Below are 23706 nucleotides of genomic sequence, written 5' to 3' on the forward strand. Positions count from 1 at the left end.
TGTGAATTCAATACGTGGAAACCTACATCCAATTTGCAATAGTGTGAACCCAGCCTAAGGGAAACTAGTGTTAAGAAAAATATGGGGAACAGTGGCGGCTGGTGCAACAGTTGGGGGGCGTAAACAAACGAAAAAAAAACCCCATCAATTGCAGCCTCACTGTGCCCATTAATTGCCGCTACTGTGCCTATTAATTGCCCCCACTGTGCCCATCAAACGCAGCCACTGTGCCCATCAAACGCAGCCACTGTGCCATAAAATTGTCACCACTGTGCCATGCCATCAAACACAGCCACTGTGCCATGCCATCAAACGCAGCCACTGTGCCCATCAATTGTCGCCACTGTGCCATGCATCAAACGCAGCCACTGTGCCATCAATTGTCGCCACTGTGCCATGCCATTGTCGCCACTGTGCCCATCAATTGTCACCACTGTGCCATGTCAAACGCAGCCACTGTGCCATTAATTGTCGCCACTGTGCCATGCCAAACGCAGCCACGTTGCCATACCATTGTCGCCACTGTGCCCATCAATTGTCGCCACTGTGCCATGCCAAACGCAGCCACTGTGCCATGACATTGACGCCACTGTGCCCATCAATTGCCACCAGTTTGCCCCTAAAATGCCGCCAGATTTCCCCAAAATACCGCCAGATTGACCCCCCCCCCCCCCGCCTGACACTTACTTTTCTCAGTCAGCCATCCTCGGATCCTCCTCCACGATCCCTCGATGTCTTCTCCCGCCCCCCAATGTCACTTCAGCCAGTCAGGTTACCGGTAACCAGATCCGGCAAACCTGATTGGCTGAGATACGTGTCAGTGTTAACCAGGGAACGCACACCCCGTGCGTCCCCTGGTTAACTATTTGGAAGCCGATTACAGCCCACAGGCTGTAATCGGAAAGCCTATCAGAGCCTCTGGCTTTGATAGACACTTCCACAGCCAACCAGCTGCCGTTATTCAGATGGCCGGCGCTCGCCAGGGGGCCAGCCATCTGAACAGTGGGTGGCAGCGGTGACAATTCATAGATTTATGCAATGCATGAATCTATGTATTGTTTTCAGTGGCGGTGCAGGAGCGAGAGGGGGCGGGGCTCCTGCGCCCTCTATGGACGCACCGCCACTGAATTGGGGAATGCCAATGCCGATCAGGTTTTTTGAAAAATTATTCATTGTCTCTAATGGACATAGGATCTAAATTCTTTTAAACTCATCTCCAGTCATAACATTTAGTTCTGTCAAGTGTTTGTTGCTCTCTGTGTCTTCTATGGTGAGATTTTCCTCAACCTAGTGTTTATTTGATGCACATCAGATAGAACAGAAATATTTTTTTGTGGTTGAACTGGATGGACTTGTGTCTTTTTTCAACCTGACTAACTATGTAAATCTTTACGAAGAAGACACATACAGCATTTTGCATTCTTGCAACTCCAAGCAAAACATTTTGGCTGGAATTTAGATTTGATTTATTTTCTACTTTGAAGAGTACAAAAGTCAGGTCTGAAACTTGGTGAAACCACCACCATCTCTGGCTCAGGCCCTCTGCTCCCCTGCTCACCCCCAGGGCCAGACTGGGAATTATTTCATACCAGCCCCATAGAATTATTATACCAGCCCAACACCTTTACGTCACTATTTTCTTGTTCATAAAAGGGAAAAACCATGTATTTTAAAGCACATTTGAAGAGTGTATTATACTCATCAGTGACGATCAGTGCAGCCTCATCAGTGCCCATCAGCGCAGCCTCATCAGTGCCCATCAGCACAGCCTCATCAGTGCCCATCAGCACAGCCTCATCAGTGCCCATCAATGCAGCCTCACTAGTGCCCATCAATACAGCGCACCCTCACCAGTACTCATTAATGCAGCCTGATCAGTGCCCATCAGCGTGGCAATGCAGCCTCACTAGTGCCCATCAATGCAGCCTCACTAGTGCCCATCAATGCAGCGCACCCTCACCAGTACTCACTAATGCAGCCTGACCAGTAACCATTAATGCAGCCTGACCAGTACCCATTAATGCAGCCTGACCAGTGCCCATCAATGCAGCCTGACTATCGCCCATCAGGGCAGCCTGACCAGTGCAGGGAATCAATGGAATTAATAGAAGGAATGTGGCGATCAACCCCCCGTCCCCCGCAGGAGACTGATGGGATGGTGCTGATCAGGGCATTACCTTTGGAGTCAGGTAGAATGAAGAGCTGGGCCATTTATTCTCCTCCCGGCCAAACAAGAAGTGTGTCCTAAGACCCGATTGGCCAGGGAGTCTTTAGACTCCCTGGCCAATCGGGTCACAGGAACTGCTTCCTGATAGGCTGGGAGGAGAATCAAGAAGACAATAGAAAATATTAATTTACTATTGTCACATAACTGGGTGGGCTTGGGGTGCAGTGCTCTGCACCCTGAGCCCACCTTTTTTTTAGAGCCTCACTCTCTAATTTTATGTTTAAAAAAAAAAACATTGGAATCCATGCGTTCAGCGCCCTGCATGTAAATTAGGGGCCGGGTGCATAGATTAGGGGGGCCGCGCCCCTGCTTCCCATATGCACGGACCTGCCACTGGCTCCCAACATAGCTAGAGAACTGACCACACTATGCTCTCATGCCTAGTGTGGTCAGTTTTTAATAGGAAAGCAGAGTGGCTGGCAGCATCACAAAGGATTTCTCACAAAGGAAGCAATGCAAAGAGAACTTGATATGTTTTCATACAAGAACATGGTACAGCAGGCCAATATCCGGAACATGAAATGTTGGGCTAACCTATTCTTCAATTCTTGTTTTTGATTTCATACCACACAGCAAGAATAGATATACGTCTTTGTATAATAAAGAAAAGGGTCACAAGGCCTATTGATACAGTACATCAGTGAGTAACAGAATTGATAACATTCAGTATTGTAAGGCACAAAACTAATAAAAGATAAACTGACGTTAAGTCCATACTTACTATGTGCAATTTTCTTGCAAAGTTGGAATATGAGATTGAAGACGTTCAACAAAAGTGAATACGAGATTTATTAAATTAGCTTAGAGATTTGTGCAAAGTCATGGGACCGCAGGCCACACCACCCACCCCCTCAGAACCCAAAACTCCCAGTGAACAAAAATCAACACAACTGCTTGGCATTTTAATGGCCGTGGCACCTTTATTGGTTTAAACAAAATTAATCTATATAGAATAACCATTTTTATTTAATCAAATTATTGAATTGAATAGTAAACTTTAATAAACCAAAAATTCCCTGCTCAGTCATAGGACTCGAGCAGCTTAAACTTGGAAAAACTGTAAAGTCCCCCCCCGATTCGGGGGTGACAAACCACATAATTGTGCCAACGACAGGGAGGGGGGGTGGGGATCAAAGTCCAGTACCCAGCCAACAGCCCTGAGTGGACGCAGCTGCAGCCTTATATAGGGTCCATCCGGAATCCAGAACCTTCCAGCGGTCACCTGCTCTACCTGGACCAGTCAGAGCCCACTTATCCAGGTACCTGTAAATTACTAGAAGCAGGAGAAATTGCACAGGTGTATTATAGCAACAATCAGGTGTTTTACTATACTGACCATATAATTTTGCCAGTAGAAGCCAGGCCTGAAAAGGGGAGGGGGAGGGGTGGCCGCAGGACCCATGTGCATGGGCCCAAATGAATTGTGCCCTTTTATGCCATGGGACCGCAGGCCACACCACCCACCCCCTCAGAACCCAAAACTCCCAGTGAACAAAAATCAACACAACTGCTTGGCATTTTAATGGCCGTGGCACCTTTATTGGTTTAAACAAAATTAATCTATATAGAATAACCATTTTTATTTAATCAAATTATTGAATTGAATAGTAAACTTTAATAAACCAAAAATTCCCTGCTCAGTCATAGGACTCGAGCAGCTTAAACTTGGAAAAACTGTAAAGTCCCCCCCCGATTCGGGGGTGACAAACCACATAATTGTGCCAACGACAGGGAGGGGGGGTGGGGATCAAAGTCCAGTACCCAGCCAACAGCCCTGAGTGGACGCAGCTGCAGCCTTATATAGGGTCCATCCGGAATCCAGAACCTTCCAGCGGTCACCTGCTCTACCTGGACCAGTCAGAGCCCACTTATCCAGGTACCTGTAAATTACTAGAAGCAGGAGAAATTGCACAGGTGTATTATAGCAACAATCAGGTGTTTTACTATACTGACCATATAATTTTGCCAGTAGAAGCCAGGCCTGAAAAGGGGAGGGGGAGGGGTGGCCGCAGGACCCATGTGCATGGGCCCAAATGAATTGTGCCCTTTTATGCCATGGGACCGCAGGCCACACCACCCACCCCCTCAGAACCCAAAACTCCCAGTGAACAAAAATCAACACAACTGCTTGGCATTTTAATGGCCGTGGCACCTTTATTGGTTTAAACAAAATTAATCTATATAGAATAACCATTTTTATTTAATCAAATTATTGAATTGAATAGTAAACTTTAATAAACCAAAAATTCCCTGCTCAGTCATAGGACTCGAGCAGCTTAAACTTGGAAAAACTGTAAAGTCCCCCACCAGCCAGACCTGTTGCAAACAGGACTGGCCTACCCAACAGCCACGGCCATTTCTACACAGGTTTGTAGACCCAAATTAAATAAATCCAAACCAACTTCGGATAAATGGATAAGATCTGATCGATAAAACCCCGGGATACCCCCTTCCAAATCAGCATGTCTGTAGGAAAAACCTTCAATAGATGGCATAAATTTTTCCATAGATCTGTTCACCCGCCTTCTTACCTTCTCAAGCGGCTTAAGCTGGGGGGAAGTGGACCAGGAAAGCCGGGGGACTATTTCAGAAAAAACAAATTTACAAGATGGGAAAGCTAGCTTAAACCTTTGAAAATCCCGCTTTATATTAAAAAGCAACTCAATGGATTTCATTTTCCCGATGTCATTACCGCCTGCATGTATAATGATAACAGAGGGAGGAGGCCATTGTGCGCTTAGCTGGGCTAGTTGAAAAGATACTTGACACCAGCGCAGCCCCCGAATACCTTGCCATAATACTGCGAAGGCGTCAGTTGGAAGCGTTAAGTTCTCCGTGTAGCAACGCTGAGATGCTCTCCTACGTGCCCAGAAAACAAACGAGTGCCCTAAAATCCATATGGTGTTGTGAAAACCTGAAAATCAAGGAAGAAGGTTAGGCCGGACATATAATTTGAATCTACCAGATTCCCATCTCCCCAACCTGCGGATGATTGCCTCATCGAGCCCCAACCTTGCCGCCTCTGTTGCAGCGCCGATGCGGAAAGAATGGGTTGAGAAGAAAGCATCCGACATACCAATAGCCCGTAAACACTTCTTAAAAACTGAACTAAACTGATATTTGGTCAGTGGTGAACCGTCACTGTGGCAGAGAAAATTACCTGTGCAAGGGGGCCTGATGGCCAAGTATCTTTGTAAAACTAACACCGGGCAAATAATTTGGTCCCCACAGGGGTAGAGTTGTATACAGCACCCCTTTCCCAGCTGATCCGTCTTTGAATGACGTATAAACAAATCGATCCCCTCATTGGAGACAATGACATCCTGGAACAACAGACCCGAAGTTCCAGATTTATTCGCTGGTACCAACTCAGATACTCTGAGTGCTGCGAAGAAGGCTATACAAAAGGCTGCTGTGAACAGACCAGCCTCAAATTGATTCAGACAAGTGTAATTTGTGGACACGCAAATTCTTTTGAGCAGTTCAACTGATACTGGCCTACGCTTATCCTGTACAAACGTGCTTTTCCTATAACCCTTCAGGGCTTGTTTGACCGAAAAGAACATGTTCAGCGAAGGTAGGTTATGTAACTTAAAAAAGAAAGATACACCAGCCAAAATCTTAGATATGTGGCCGTGTGATAGATTTTCGTGCATCAATGTACACAAGAAGGATAGAACCGCTCCCTCCGAGTATTGGTAGCAATCAAAATCCAGGGATCTACAGAAAACTAACCACCGATTCCAAGCGGCCGAATAGCCCGACCAAGTATGAGGGGATACAGAGTTCTGGATTACTGCATAAAGGCTTGCTATATCAGGTCCCACAGATGAGCTGGGAATACACAACCCTCGTGATCTGCCTGCGGGAATAACTGCCGGAACCGTGACATCTGAAAACGGGATAGAGCATCCGCAATAGTGTTAGCCTTACCAGGAATATGCTGAGCCTTCACCCAAATATTATGTTTTAGACAAAGCAAAACAAAATGCCGGATCAACCTGACTACTGACAAGGATTTGGAAGAGAGACAGTTTATGGCAAACATCACCCCTTTGTTGTCCGTCTGCACCGTTATACGCTTGTTCGCGAAGTGAACACCCCAAAGTTCGAAAGCTGCCACAATAGGAAAAAATTCCAGCAAAACAATATTCTTGGTGAGTTTTCGGGTCACCCAAGAGGCAGGCCAGGCGCCGCAAAGCCAGTGTGTTTGCCATATGGCCGCGAAGCCCAAGGAGCCCGCTGCATCAGTGTGAAGCTCCAGCTCAGTAGCCAAAACAAAATCCGTTTGGAAAAATGACCTCCCGTTATACTGATCAAAAAATTTAAACCATACCGACAGGTCATCTTTCAGTTCTGCAGATAATCGAACGTGCGAAAACGGAGATTTGAGCCCCGATGTTGCCAATGACAAACGACGTGAAAATATTCTGCCGACCGGCATGATTCTGGACGCGAATGCCAACAGGCCGAGCAAGGATTGGAGCTCCTTCAATAAAACCTTCTTTTTTCGAAGCATACCAATTATGACCAATTTCAGACGATCGATTTTGCTTTCTGGCAACCGAAATTCTAAGGCAAGGGTGTCAATTGTGATACCCAAGAATTCGAGGGACACCGACGGGAGGATGGTCTTCTCTTCTGCTAGGGGAATACCCAAATAAGCCGATATTTTTGAAAAAAGCTGCAACAGCTGCAAACATGCCGGGGAACCTGCCGGCCCGACGAAGAGATAGTCATCCAGGTAGTGGACTATGTAGTCCAGACCTGACTCAAAAGATACAACCCATTGTAAAAAGGACGCGAACGACTCAAAATAAGCGCAGGATAGTGAACACCCCATTGGTAGACACATATCGAAAAAATACTTGTCTTCAAAACAAAAACCTAACGAGTTGAACGAAAATGGGGCAATAGGCAGCAGCCTAAAGGCAGCTTTAATGTCCGCCTTAGCCAATAGCGCGCCTTGACCAAGGCGCCGGATCACCTTTATGGCATCCTCAAAAGTTGAATAGGAAACTGAAGAAAGGGAAGTGTCTATATCGTCATTCAATGAGCTCCCCGCCGGGAATGATAGATGGTGAATTAAACGATAAGCATTGGGTTCCTTTTTTGGTACGATACCCAGGGGAGAAATGCGGAAATTAACAAAAGGTGGCGAGGCAAAAGGACCTGCTACTCTACCCTCTCTGACTTCTTTTAATATTTTTTTTCGGACAACCTCAGGAAACCTGTCCACTGATTTCAAATTTTTAACTGGTTGGCAACCTATACCTGTAAAAGTTGGTAAAGGAAAACCATCCCTAAAACCTTCAATTAAGAGGCTGGCCTTCACCCTGTCTGGATAGATTGCCAACCAATGGAGCATGTTTTCCAGCCTCACTGGCGTGCAGGCTTTTGGAAAAAATATCCCTTTGGGAGCTGGTAGGGGTGTTCTTTTTAAAGCATTTTGCCACGGGGTGTGGACCTGAACAGAAGGAGCATTCATGTTTAAAGCGGCAAGAATTACCCCACTTGCACTGACTTTCATTGAAAGAATAGCAGTAACCTTTCTTGTATGGAGACTGGCCAGTGCTATTGACTTGAGGCGTTGGTTTCGGAGGGACGGATCTCTGGGGAACAATAAGATTTAGCCAGAGGCCTACGTCCTTCATGCCCCATTGCAGGCTGGGATAAACAGCCAACTTCTGGCGGAAGGATTCGTCGTATGCAAACCATCCGAAACCACCAAAGCTTTTGTATGCTTCCAGTATGATTTCCACATGCTGGAAAAGGCCGCTGCAGCGATCCGGGAATTTTTCTCCCATTACGCTAGCGAAGATGCAGAAGGCCTGCAGCCAATTAAAAAAGGACCTGGCTACCGGCCTCCTTCTATCATCCTCTGACCTATCATCCACCCTTCTGTCTGTGCGCAAAAATTCTTTGGCAGAGGGAAGTAGAGACAGCATGTCAATGAATTCCCCTTTCCAAATTTTTTCTTTTAGAGATGTAGTTAAATGAAAACCCAGGGGTGATAGTGCACAGGGCATTACCTCCCGGACAGATGTTTCAGGGACAGGATGATTAAATAATTCTGTTGTAGGATAAGTGTTAGTAAGAACAGGTGTATGCATAACTGTAGAAGCAGGCATATTAACATTAGACCACACTTTAACAGGAGAATTATTCACAGGTAAAGCAGGTACAGAGGGTACAGCAGGTGAGTTTTGCTGGGACACCACTGCCTCAGCAATTTTAGACAAAGAAGAAAGGAGAGAATCCAGCAGAGGGACAGAACCATTGTAAGCAGCCTGAGACAACATTACTGGTAGAGCAGGGGTTAATTTACCTTGCAGAGCCTCCGGTGCGATCTGGCCTCCGTCCTGTAGGTGGCGCCCTGGCGGCTGGTGTGTGCTGCTCGTTGGTATAGGAGCTGGGCCAGGAGCTGAAGGCACGGCTGTGCGCCGCCCACGGCTCCCTTTTCCACCAGGTCTGCATGGGGAGGAGGAGGGGGCCCGCTTGCCTCGGCCAGACCTCCTCACTGTAGGGGTGGCGACTGCATTCTCCTGCTGGCGTCGGGACTCCTCTTCTTCAGGCGTTGCGGCTACCGCCCGCTCCGCCGCACAGCTGCGTCTGGGTCTCGAGGTGGGAGGGCTGGCATCATGGCGCTGTTCCTCCTCGGTTGCCGCATGTGTCGCCGACGGTCCTTCTCCCACATCTGCGGTCCGTTCTTCAGCCGAATCTTCCATGGCCAGGCAGCGGCGGATCCAGTCTTCCCCTCCGGTGCTTTCTGCTCTCACAAGGAGTTCCCTCAGGAGTGAGTTCATGGCGGGCCCGCAGGATCAAAGTCCAGTACCCAGCCAACAGCCCTGAGTGGACGCAGCTGCAGCCTTATATAGGGTCCATCCGGAATCCAGAACCTTCCAGCGGTCACCTGCTCTACCTGGACCAGTCAGAGCCCACTTATCCAGGTACCTGTAAATTACTAGAAGCAGGAGAAATTGCACAGGTGTATTATAGCAACAATCAGGTGTTTTACTATACTGACCATATAATTTTGCCAGTAGAAGCCAGGCCTGAAAAGGGGAGGGGGAGGGGTGGCCGCAGGACCCATGTGCATGGGCCCAAATGAATTGTGCCCTTTTATGCCATGGGGACTGAGTACCATCTAGACAAAGTCCTATATCCAGTTTCTTGAATATTACTGTTTATGGAGGCGTTGGGAGCAAAGAATAGAAAGTGTGCCTTTTATTCATTGGACAGTAAGATGACCAGATCCCTCCCCCACCTAAGCAATTATTCAGGAAGTGTTACGAAAAGAGTGGGACCTCCTTCCAGTTCCTCAAAAGAAATTGCTCCTAAATGTAGCATGACCCCCTTGGGGACTGTTCGGATTTACCTGCTCATCTGCACCACCATGACCCTGTAAACATTCCAACCCACCTGACACTCTGGGTTCAGACATCTTTGCACCACCTTAAAGTAATAAGTCAAACAACTCGGTGCGTTTATATTCTATTAACATTTACTGGAATAGAAATAACGGAGGATCACTGTACCTTGCAATTGTAGTCCACATTGCTACATAAATATGAGTGCAGTCTCCTAAAATGGTGCATAAGGAAGTGTCAGTCTTGATTATACTTCCAGCTATCCAGAGATCTGTAGTTGTGTTTATCTCACATGATTTAGGCTAAAAAGTGGGTGGAATTTCCTGTCTTGTGTTCCTGGGGGAAAGTAGGATATCCTATGCAGGGCTGCTGTTAGAAATCACAGGGTCCTGTACAGCCTTCCTGACAGGGAACCCCCCCCCCCCCCCCCAATGTATATCAAAACAACATTTTCACTAACAATACACTAGTGGACACAAACATAACAAAGAACCTGTGTGAATTAGCCTTTTTTTAAGTATAATTTTTTTTTACAGTTAACATTTTTAAAATTATTTGATTTTACAATTTCTAAAAATTATTTATTTATTACAATGTTTAAACATTATTATATTTTTTGATTTTTTTTTTTACAAGTTGTTTTTTTTTTTACAGGAAAGGGAAGCCAGCAGAGCCACAGTACATGGCGGGGGGGGGGGGGGGGGGGCAACAAAGTGCCAGGGGGTTACATGGGGAGAGCAATTATAAGAATGAGGTCCTGCAGGAGCAGCGAGAGAGCCACACAGGGCATCCTTCTGTAATTGCCCCCCTGCAACCGCACTAATTCAGTTTTTGAGGAAAAAATATATTTCCTACTTTCTTTTATGAAATACAGCCAATAAAGTCAAATTTCTTCATAAATTTAGGGCAAAATGTATTCTACTCCATGCCTTTGGTTCCCAATAAGCTTATATTAATTGGTTTGTGTGAAAGTTATAGGGGCAGATCCACAAAAAAGTTACGTTGGCGTATCTATTGATACGCCAGCGTAACTTCTAGTTTGCTCCGGCATATCTTTGTTTTGTATCCACAAAACAAGATACGCCTGAAGCTGTGCTAGATCCGACTGGCGTACGTCTTAGGCCCCGTACACACGGTCGGACCGAACCGATGAGAATGAACCGAAGTTCAGTTTCATCGGACCAAACTGACCGTGTGTAAAGGCCATCAGTCTGTTTTCCTTCGGTCCAAAATTTTAAAACATGCTTCAAAACCGGACCGATGGACCGCTGCCTGATCGGACCAAACCGATGGTTAGTACAGAAAAGCATCGGTTCAAAACCCGCGCATGCTCAGAATAAAGTCGACGCATGCTTGGAAGCATTGAACTTTGTTTTTTTCAGCACGTCGTGTGTTTTACGTCACCGCGTTCTGACCCGATCGGATTTTGAACTGATGGTGTGTACACACATCAGACCACTTCAGCGGTGAACCGATAAAAACGGTCCGTCGAACCATTCTCATCGGTTTTGTCCGACCGTGTGTACGGGGCCTCAGTACGCCGTCGGATCTAAGGTGCATATTTCCGCTGGCCGCTAGGTGGCGTTTCCGTTGATTTCCGCGTTGAGTATGCAAATTAGCTAGTTTCGGCGATCCACGAACGTACTTCCGGCCAGCGCATTTTTTTACGTCGTTTGCGTTCTACTTTTTCCGGCGTATAGTTACCCCTGCTATATGAAGCGCAGCCAATGTTAAGTATGGCCGTCGTTCCCGTGTCGAATTTTAAAAATGTAACGTCGTTTGCGTAAGTTGTTCGCGAATAGGGCTTTGCGTAGAATGACGTCACCGTCGTAAACATTGGCTTGTTCCGGTTTTATTTGGAGCATGCGCACTGGGATACCCCCACGGACGGCGCATGCGCAGTTTAAAAAAAACGTCATTTACGTCGGGTCAAGATGTATTTACATAAAACACGCCCCCATCACATCCATTTGAATGGCACGCCCTTACGCCGCCAAAAATACACTTACGGCGCGCATTCTTTGAGGATTAAAAAAAAAAAAGTTACGGCGACGTAGTGTATCTTAGATACGCTACGCGTGGTGGAAATATGCGCCGATGTACGTGGATCTGCCCCTTAGTGTCTGCAAACTATGTTATATACTGTATATTTGAAAATTGGTCAGTTCTGTTGCACTGATGGCCTAATTTCTCGTTTCTTATTTCTTGGGGGCCTAAAATGCCAGGACAGTACAGATACCCCCAAATGACCCCTTTTTGGAAAGTAGACAGTCTAAGGAATTAGGGGCCAGATTCACAAAGGGGATACGACGGCGTATCTCCTGATACGCCGTTGTATCCCTGTTTCTATCTATGTGACTGATTCATAGAATCAGTTACGCATAGATATCCCTAAGATCCGACAGGTGTAATTGTTTTACACTGTCGGATCTTAGGATGCAGTACCGCGGCCGCCGCTGAAGGGAGTTTGCGTCGTAAACCAGCGTCGGGTATGCAAATTAGGAGTTACGGCGGATCCACGACGGATTTTCGCTACGTCGCCGCTAGTCTAGTTTCCCGTCGCAAAGTTAGTTGTCGTTTTAGGTGCCCTAACTTTAGTCAGCAAACCTATTGCTGTCTAAAGTATGGCTGTCGTTCCCGCGTCGAAATTTAAAAATGAACGTCGTTTGCGTAACACGTCCGGGAATACAGAAGTACGCTACGCACGTCGCCGTTCGAAAAAATTACATCACGGCGCGCAAAGCACAACGGGATTTGCGAAACGGAGCATGCGCAGTAGGTCCGGCGCGGGAGCGCGCCTAATTTAAATGGCACACGCCCATTTGAATTGGCCCGCCTTGCGCCGGAGGCCGCCGGCGTAGTTTTCATCGCAAGTGCTCTGTGAATCAGGCACTTGCGATGAAAACTTGCGGCGGTGTAACGTGTCTACGATATGTTACGCCTCTGCAGTTCTATGTGAATCTGGCCCTTAGTAAGAGGCATGGTGGCTTTGTGTAAGTTGTATTTATTGTCACATTTTTTTGGAAAATAAAGAGATTAAATAAATCTTTTTTATTTTACATACTGTCACCAGTGCAGTACAGTGTCATCATATGACTGGTGTGGCGGTGATCAGGGATACTGACTGATGACAGTATGTAAAAAGTAAATCATTTTTTATGCAATTTGTTTTACTTTTTTCTTTTTTTTTTTACATCCTGTCATTGGAGTAGTTTATTGTCACCAATGAACTACAATGGTTTCTTACAATGGTATTGCTTATACAGTGATGATCGCTGTATAAGCAATAACTTTAGCTGTAATGAATGGGTTTCCCATTCATGAACAGCTTGCTTTTGATTGTGATACACAGTGGGTACGGAAAGTATTCAGACCCCCTGAATTTGTCACTCTTTGTTATATTGCAGCCATTTGCTAAAATCATTTAAAGCGGTTGTAAACCCACATATACGTTTTTTTTTTTTACACACCTGCAAGGAAAAAGCCATAATGAGCTAGTATGCACCGCATATTAGCTCATTATGAAATACTTACCTCGGAACGAGGTAGGGAACTTACCTGGTCCACGCCGAGCCGAGCGTGTCTTCCGGGTATCGCCGCTCCAGCGATGTGATTGGCTGGAGCGGTGATGACGTCATGCTCGCGGGAGATTTCAATCCGGCATGGGTCGGCCCTTCAGCCGAGGATCCCCCCTGCGCATGCGCCGCTGCAATCAGCGGCGCATTGCGAGGGGAATATCTCCTAAACCGTATAGGCTTATTATAGGCTTACCTGTAGGAAAAAGTCAAAAATATGGGTTTACAACCACTTTAAGTTCATTTTTTTCCTCATTAATGTACACACAGCACCCCATAGTGACAGAAAAACACAGAATTGTTGACATTTTTGCAGATTTATAAAAAATAAAAAAATCTGAAATATCACCCGGTCCTAAGTATTCAGACCCTTTGCTGTGACTCTCATATATAACTCAGGTGCTGTCCATTTCTTCTGATCATCCCTGAGATGCTTCTACACCTTCATTGGAGTCCAGCTGTGTTGGATTATACTGATTGGACTTGATTAGGAAAGCCACACACCTGTCTATAGAAGACCTTACAGCTCACAGTGCATGTCGGAGCAAATGAGAATCATGAGGTCACAGGAACTGCCTGAGGAGCTCAGAGACAGAATTGTGGCAAGGCACAGATCTGGCCAAGGGTACAAAAACATTTCTGCTGCACTTAAGGTTCCTAAAAGCACAGTGGGAAAAAATGAACTTAAAAGAGTTTAGCAAATGGCTGCAATATAACAAAGAGTGACAAATCTAAGGGGGTCTGAATACTTTCCGTACCCACTGTATAATTGGCTAAGCTAATCACATGGTACAGGTAGCCAGGTACCATGTGATATCTTTGGGCCAATCACAGATTGCTTACATTGTTGTGTGATCGCTAAGACCATACCTCAAAACATTTTGAGATGGGAATGAGGGACACCTATCAGCAAAAGTATGCAGGCATAGTACACACCTCTTGCCACGCCCCCTTAAAGGAGAATTGTACAAAAAAACAACAAGATTGGTTAAACCCACAAGTGCTTTTTTTACCACTACTATTCCTTTATACTGGCTTTTGTAATTTACAAATGCAGCAATTTAGAATTTGGATGAAAGGTTTAGCACTGGGAAACACCTTTTGAAAGATAAAAAGTGCATTTTATATACAACTATATAGATCAGACCAAAATCAGGGACAAATGAGGAGGAATGAGGGACAGAGGGACATTGTTCCAAATCAGGGACAGTCCCTCAAAATCAGGGACAGTTGGGAGCTATGTGATCACAAGATACCCGGTACCAGTTATCACCGGCCAGGACCGACACGCAGTGCGCTCCTAAACTGCAGAAGGCTCAATGACATATATATATATATATACACATGACTGAGCCTGCACATGCCACCCGATGCAGTATATCTGCAGGAGCGTGGCAGCAGGTTGTTAAACCCAAACATTTATTGCAAATCAGATATGATGGCTGTATTCGTTTTCTCATTTATTTTATTTTTCCTTTATTTTTACCTGGTGATCTAGCCAATAAGTCTGTTGTTTTTCAAAAGAACACACTCTATTAAAGATGTAGCAGTTACAGGGCTGAGACAAACCATTTACAGCTAACAGATCTGCTCCTAATGGTAAGCTTTTATATATATATATATAAACAGGGCTTTTTTTCAGGGGGAACTGAGTTCCACCACCTCTGGCTCAGACCCTTTGGTGCCTGTTCACCACAATCACTTGTAAACACAGAAGTCTGGTTTCTGTGTTTACACGTGACAGCTTTGTAACCCCCTGAACTCTGCACTCTGTATGTAATGCAATTCTGGTATTTAATGCCCCTTTAACCACTTGCTTACTGGGCACATAAACCCCCTTCGTTCCCAGGCGAAATTTCAGCTTCCGGCACTGCGTCGCTTTAACTGACATTTGCGCGGTCGTGCGGCGTGGCTCCCAAACAAAATTTTTTCCCCACAAATAGAGCTTTATTTTGGTGGTATTTGATCACCTCTGCGGTTTTTATTTTTTGCGCTATAAACAAAAAAAGAGCGACAATTTAAAAAAAATATATATATTTTTTATTTGTTGCTATAATAAATATCCCATTTTTTTTTTCTCAGTTAAGGCCGATACGTATTTTTCTACGTATTTTTTTAAAAATAAAAAAAAATCGCAATAAGCGACTGGTTTGCGCAAAAGTTATAGCGCCTACAAAATAGGGGACAGAATTTTTTTTTTTTTTATTTTAATTTTTTTACTAGTAATGGCTGCGGGCTGCGATTTTTATTGGGACTGCGATATTGCGGTGGACATATCGGACACTTTTGACACAAATTTGGGACCATTCACATTTATACAGCGATCAGTGCTATAAAAATGCACTAATTACTGTATAAATGTGACTGGCAGGGAAGGGGTTAACACTAGGGGGTGAGGAAGGGGTTAAATGTATTCCCTGGGTGTGTTCTAACTGCGTGGGGGGTGACTGGGGGAGGTGACCGATGCTGTGTCCCTATGTACAAGGGACACAGATCGGTCTCCTCTTCTCTGACAGCACGTGGAGCTCTGTGTTTACACACAGAGCTCCACGTATCTGCTGTGTTACCGTCGATCGCGTGTACCCGGCGGACATCGCAGCCGCCAGGCACACGCATCGGCTCCCCAGCGATGCGCCGGGACAGTGTTTACCTGCTGCGCGCCACCCAGTGGCGCGCGCGGGTAATGCTTTTAAAAGACATCCAAAGACGTCCTCCCGGCACTTGAGAGCCGCGCTGTTGACGTCTTTTGTCAATAGCGCGGATCTGAAGTGGTTAAGACCCTTCTACTGTTTGTGAAATCTGAACAGGTCGTGGTTGAGTTCCTATTTTCTGAGAAAAAAGCTCTGTGTATATATATATATTATTTTTTTATGGTTGAACTTGTGTCTTTTTTCAACCTGACTATGGAACTATTTAACGATTTATATAAAACTTTTATCCCAAAAGGAAAGAAACTGTTGATGTTAATGCTTGCAAAGTGTGAGCTAGCTTCAGTTTGTTAATGTATTTAAAGCGGAGGTTTTTTTCAGACTACTCTGCTGCTGTTCAAATACACATTGCTTTACTTACTAGTGCCGATCTTGCAGCCGCCACGATCGTGCTTTGCCAGGAAAGAATATTTTATAAAACTTTATGATGGACATTGCCATCTTCATTGTGGGCACCTTGAAGCCCTCCTGTATGTCTTCCGGGATGCGGCGAATGCTGATGTCCCAGCATTCACCGCGTAATCCCGCGCATGCGCAGTGTTGACGGCAAGCCGCGCCGTCAACACTGCACAGTTGCCATCACAACGGCCGGTGGCGTACTGAAAAGGACACGCCCCGCTGTGATGTTACACTAGGTGTGTAATGGCGATTGTTTGTTTACTATGGCGAATATGTATCCGCCCTCATCACATGACGCGCTTTGCGGGTCATGTGACCCGCTTCCCGCGTCACGTGACAGCACAGCTAGCGCGAGACTACATGCGCAGCTAGTTCTGTTGATGTGCTATGTTTGGCCCGCACGTCACTGCAAGAACACCAAACAAACAGCGCCCACAATGCACAGCGCCGTCTGGGAAAATAGCGATACGCCCACTCCCCGCTGGAATGGAAACCCGGAAGCACAGCAGATTACAGGTAAGGGGCCATTGGAAAAAAAAAATGTCAACGCTATGATGCTTAAATGGGATGGAGGTTAAGGATGCTGGAAAGTTCATTTTGAGGGTGAAGGGGGGAAAAAAAGGGGGGGGGGGCCTAAAAAAGGAAAACAAATGAAACCACCACATCTAATGATTGTTAAACTGCAATATATTTAGCGATTTTGGTTTTAGGTTTAATATTGCTTTAAACTCTCTCCACTTACATGATATTGTTCAGTAATTTATAGTTCTATACAAAAAAAAAAAAAAAGCGCCGATATGAAATCTTCTGTACTAAAATAAACAGTGTGCTATGGAAAGGGCTGTCACAGATATTTATACAGGTAGTGCAGAATTATTAGGCAAGTTGTATTTTTGAGGATTAATTTTATTATTGAACAACAACCATGTTCTCAATGAACCCAAAAAACTCATTAATATCAAAGTTTTTAGTTTGTTTTTAGTTTTAGCTATTTTAGGGGGATATCTGTGTGTGCAGGTGACTATTACTATGCATAATTATTAGGCAACTTAACAAAAAAAATATATATACCCATTTCAATTATTTATTTTTACCAGTGAAACCAACATTCACAAATATACATTTCTGACATTCAAAAACAAAACAAAAACAAATCAGTGACCAATATAGCCACCTTTCTTTGCAATGACACTCAAAAGCCTGACATCCATGGATTCTGTCAGTGTTTTGATCTGTTCACCATCAACATTGCGTGCAGCAGCAACCGCAGCCTCCCAGACACTGTTCAGAGAGGTGTACTGTTTTCCCTCCTTGTAAATCTCACATTTGATGATGGACCACAGGTTCTCAATGGGGTTCAGATCAGGTGAACAAGGAGGCCATGTCATTACTTTTTTTTATTTAATACCCTTTCTTGCCAGCCACGCTGTGGAGTACTTGGACGCGTGTGCTGGAGCATTGTCCTGCATGAAAATCATGTTTTTCTTGAAGGATGCAGACTTCTTCCTGTACCACTGCTTGAAGAAGGTCTCTTCCAGAAACTGGCAGTAGGACTGGGAGTTGAGATTGACTCCATCCTCAAACCGAATAGGCCCCACAAGCTCATCTTTGATGATACCAGCCCAAACCAGTACTCCACCTCCACCTTGCTGGCGTCTGAGTCGGACTGGAGCTCTCTGCCCTTTACCAATCCAGCCACGAGCCCATCCATCTGGCCCATCAAGACTCACTCTCATTTCATCAGTCCATAAAACCTTAGAAAAATCAGTCTTGAGATATTTCTTGGCCCAGTCTTGACGTTTCAGCTTGTGTGTCTTGTTCAGTGGTGGTCGTCTTTCAGCCTTTCTTACCTTGGCCATGTCTCTGAGTATTGCACACCTTGTGCTTTTGGGCACTCCAGTGATGTTGCAGCTCTGAAATATGGCCAAACTGGTGGCAAGTGGCATCTTGGCAGCTGCACGCTTGACTTTTCTCAGTTCATGGGCAGTTATTTTGCGCCTTGGTTTTTCCACACGCTTCTTGCGACCCTGTTGACTATTTTGAATGAAACGCTTGATTGTTCGATGATCACGCTTCAGAAGCTTTGCAATTTTAAGAGTGCTGCATCCCTCTGCAAGATATCTCACTATTTTTGACTTTTCTGAGCCTGTCAAGTCCTTCTTTTGACCCATTTTGCCAAAGGAAAGGAAGTTGACTAATAATTCTGCACACCTGATATAGGGTGTTGGTGTCATTAGACCACACCCCTTCTCATTACAGAGATGCACATCACCTAATATGCTAAATTGGTAGTAGGCTTTCGAGCCTATACAGCTTGGAGTAAGACAACATGCATAAAGAGGATGATGTGGTCAAAATACTAATTTGCCTAATAATTCTGCACTCCCTGTAGAATGGAATAGGTATGCATTGAGGCTTCCACCCCTAATAACCCAACCCATCCCAGCACAGCTGGTTTCCGATAAGAGATTTCAAAGCACTTGTTATCTCTTATGGCTCGTACACACTATAAGAAAATCAGGCGAATATTTTCATCCGAGGAACCATCGTACGATTTTCTGATTGCGTGTACATAACTTTCGACAGCCAATTTTTCCCGTACAGAAACAGAACCAACTAGGGTTGCACCGATACCACTTTTTTAAGACCGAGTAGAATTACTCTTTCTTTTTTCAAGTACTCACCGATACCGATTACCAACACTTTTTATTTGTTTTAATGTCATGTGACAGTGGCACTAATATGAAGCACTGATAGGTGGCACAGATGAGGCGTGGACCCCGTGAGTAGTTTTTAATTTTTGTGTTATTTTTTTTTACAATTAATTTTTTTATTATTTTTTACAATTTTTATCTATCTATCTATCTATCTATCTATCTATCTATCTATCTATCTATCTATCTATCTATCTATCTATCTATCTATCTATCTATCTATCTATCTATCTATCTAGGGGGGGGGGGGTTGGGCAGTGGACAATGTCAGTTTATTTTATTATTATTTATTACAATTCTTTCTTTCTTTTTTTTTAATCAGCTCTGTTGGGGGTGGCTTTTGTGAGATATCTATGTAAACAAGGCAGATTTCCGTTCTGTCAGTAGGGAAGGCATGGATCCTGTGTTCCTGCAAAGCAAAGACATGGATCTCCATACCTTCCCCTAGTAAAAGCACCTCTCACACAATGCACAAACACTGGTTAGGTACACAGTTAACTCTTTGATCACCCCTGATGTTAACCCCTTTCCAGCCAGTGTCATTAGTACAGTGACAGTGCATAGTTTTATCACTGATCACTGTATTAGTGTCACTGGTTCCCACAAAAGTTGCAAACGTGTCAGTTAGTGTGCCAAAAACTGCCGATCACTACCATTACTAATAAAAAATAAATAAATAACTAAAAATTCAATAAAAATATCCCCTATTTTTTAGACGCTATAACTTTTGCGCAAACCAATCAATTGACGCTTATTGGGATTTTCAAAAGCAAACTGCATAGGTGTACATGGCCCAGTCCTCACCTAATTTTTACAGTGCATGTTGTTATCGGAACAAAAATGTGCCATGTAATTAAAACTGCTAAAAATCAATGCATTCATATCAAGAACAAGCACACTGTTTGAGCGGAAACCAATATAACAAAAAAACAAACAAATATGCTATATTTATTACAGTAAGTAGGCCTTGTATTAGAGTTTCCTTCCTGTTTGTAGAAAGATAAGATTTAAAAACAGAAAAAACAGAAGTGAAACTCATGGGTAGACACCCTTACCATGAAAAAGTAACAGTCAAAAATATAAACAATATTTGATGATAATATTAATAATAATAATCACTAACCAGATGGTATAAGATTACGGTATGTTCATTAAAAATGGTAAAGTATAATAAGGTGAGGCTGCCAGATAAAAGCAACTTTAACCGCTTGCTGACCATATCACTTAGATATACGGCAGCAAGGTGGCTCTACTGTGCTGGATCATGTACTGTACCTAGTATGGAATCAAGCCCTTCTGGGTTAGGGGCGCATAGGTGCGCTGCCGGTGCTCCACTTCCACTGTGATTATACACAGCAGGAGCTGAACGGTGGGTCCAGCGGACTCAATATCCGCCGGCACCCACCGATCATTCGTTACACAGGCATAAAAGCAGTCTGCCTATGTAAACAAGGCAGTTTGCTATTCTGTCAGTAGGGAAGGCATTGATCCTGTGTTCCTGCAAAGCAGAGACATGGATCCATGCCTTCCCCTAGGAAAAGCACCTCCCACAGTTTAGTAAAACACTTGTCAGGCACACATTGAATCCTTTGATTGTCCCTGATGTTAACCCCTTTCCCAGCCAGTACCATTAGTACAGTGACAGTTGATATTTTTTTAGCACTGATCACTGTATTAGTGTCACTGGTCCCCAAAAAGTGCCAGTTATTGTCTGACTGTCCGCCACAATATTGCAGTCCTGCTATTAGGCGCTGATCACGGCCATTACTAACAAAACATATTTTTTTTAAATACCCCATGGTTTGTAGACACTGTTACCATAGGCGTACTCACAGTGTGTGCCGGGTGTGCCCAGGCACACCCTAATAACCCTATGCGCATTAGTGTTATCGCTCTGTATAGCAGCAAGAACATGGAAAAGATCTCTCTCTTACCAGCTGTTCCATAAGAGAAGTGTTTATGCGCTTCTCTCTCACTGTGCCGGCATGGAGATCAATGTGACTGGGTCATATATATGTATGAATATATGTTCCCAATTAAGGGATGGGGCATAGGACTGTACGAATGCAGTTGGGATATGTGATATAAATCACGAAGATTTGCTGAGGAACCGCAGATACCATACATAGTAGACAAAACTTGTATGCGTTTTGTCTACTATGTATGGTATCTGCGGTTCCTCAGCAAATCTTCTTGATTTATATCACATATCCCAACTGCATTCGTACAGTCCTATGCCCCATCCCTTATTTGGGAACATATATTCATTTTTCTACCCGGGACGGTAATGCGTTTGGGTTTATCCCCATAGTATACTGTGTAAGCTCTATATGTACTATATATTTCTCGTCATATATATGTAGACACGCACACATTTGTGTTTGAGCTTAAGGGTGCATACCCTAATGCAATAGGCCAGGGATATGCAATTAGCGGACCTCCAGCTGTTGCAGAACTACAATTCCCATGAGGCATAGCAAGACTCTGACAGCCACAAGCATGGCACCCAGAGGCAGAGGCATGATGGGACTTGTAGTTTTGCAACAGCTGGAGGTCCGCTAATTGCATATCCCTGCAATAGGCTATAACATTTGTACAAACCAATAAATATAAGATTATTGGGATTTTTTTATCAAAAATATGTAGAAGAATACATATTGTAACACAATTAGTGCAGCACAACAAAATTCACAATTTAAATCATAATAACAACATTTCCACCATGATCCTATTGAATCAACATGATATAAATATATAAAAATTCCCAGATATGTAAACACCGCCATGCATTCAGTGCAATGACGATCTTCCTTGTGAAACATTCAGTGAGAATATACTGTATATTGGCCAAAATTGCTGGAAAAAAAAATGATTTTTTCTTTAAAAAAAAATTGTTTTTTATTGAATATGTTTTTTAGCAGAAAGTAAAAAATATTGATGCATTTTAGAACACATTAAAGCGGGGGTTCACCCTATAAAAAAAAAAAAAAAAAAAAATTTTTTTCTTCTAGCATAAAATTAGGCATAGTAGCGCGAGCTACAGTATGCCTGTCTTAATTTTTTTATCCCCGTACTCACTGTACATAGAAGATTCCGACTGCCCACGGGGAATGGGCGTTCCAATCCAGACGGAAGGTGATTGACGGCCGGCTCGGGCGCGTCACGCTTCTCCGGAAATAGCCGAAATAGGTTTGGCTCTTCACAGCGCCTGCGCATAGTCTGTGCGCAGGCGCCGTGAAGAGCCGAGACCTACTCCGGCTGTCTTTGGGGAGCGTGACGTGCCAGAGCCGGCCGTCAATCACCTTCCGTCTGGATTGGAACGCCCATTCCCCGCGGGCAGTCGGAATCTTCTATGTACGATTACACAGTGAGTACGGGGATAAAAAAATTAAGACAGGCATACTGTAGCTTGCGCTACTATGCCTAATTTTATGCTAAAAAGTTGTTCTGCAGGGTGAACCACCGCTTTAAGGTAACACACATTTAACCCCTTGATCGCCCCCTAGTGTTAACCCCTTCCCTGCCAGGGACATTTATACACTAATCAGTGCATATTTGTAGCACTGATCGCTGTATAAATGTCAATGGTCCCAAAAAAGTGTCAAAAGTGTTCGATCTGTCTGCCGCAATGTCAAGCCTTGTACACATGACCGGTTTTCCTGCCAGGAAAACTGCCGTGTGTATGCTTCCTCGCAGGAAAACCTGCTCTCTATTTTCCCGCTGGGATTCTCGGCGGTTTTAAACCCGGCAGTTTTCCTATTGGAAAACACTGCGAGGGAGCATACACACGGCCGGCCAAAGCTCTCCCCACAGTTTTCCCTGACAGGAAAACCTCTCGTGTGTACACGGGGAAAGTTACCGAGCAGGTTCTCGATTTTTCCGTCGGGATTCCCGGCGGACTTTATACCACTGGGAATCCCGGTTGTGTGTACAGGGCTTTACAGTACCACTAAAAATCGCAGATCACTGCCATTACTAGTAAAAAAAAAATAATTAATTATAAAAATTCCATAAATCTTTCCCATAGTTTATAGACACTATGGGCCAGATCCACGAAAGAATTTTGATACGCCGCGTAAATTCAAATTTTGCACGTCGTATCTTTGTTTTGTATCTTCAAAACAAGATACGACGGCATCTCTGCTAGATCCGACAGGCGTTGTCTTAGTACGCCGTCGGATCTAAGCTGCAATTTTTCGACGGCCGCTAGGTGGCGTTTCAGTCGAAATCCGCGTCAAGTATGCAAATTAGCTAGTTACGGCGATCCACGAACGTACGTCCGGCCGGCTCTTTTTTTTTTACATCGTTTGCGTTCGGCTTTTCCGGCGTATAGTTAAAGCTTCTATTATGAGGCGTACTCAATGTTAAGTATGGCCGTCGTTCCCGCCTCGCATTTAGAATTTTTTACGTTGTTTGCGTAAGTCGTTCGCGAATAGGGATTTGCGTAGAATGACGTCACCGTCCTAACCATTGGCTTGTTCCGGTTTAATTTTGAGCATGCGCACTGGGATACCCCCACGGACGGCGCATGCGCAGTTAAAAAAAAACTTTGTTTACGTCGGGTCACAACGTATTTACATAAAACACGCCCCCATCACAGAGATTTGAATGGCGCGCCATTACGCCGCCAAAGATACACTACGCCGCCGTAACTTACGGCGCGGATTCTTTGTGGATTTGAAAAAAAAAATTAAGTTACGGCGGCGTAGTGTA

The sequence above is a fragment of the Rana temporaria genome, chromosome 12 (genome assembly GCF_905171775.1).
Source record: "Rana temporaria chromosome 12, aRanTem1.1, whole genome shotgun sequence".
Lineage (NCBI taxonomy): Eukaryota > Metazoa > Chordata > Amphibia > Anura > Ranidae > Rana > Rana temporaria.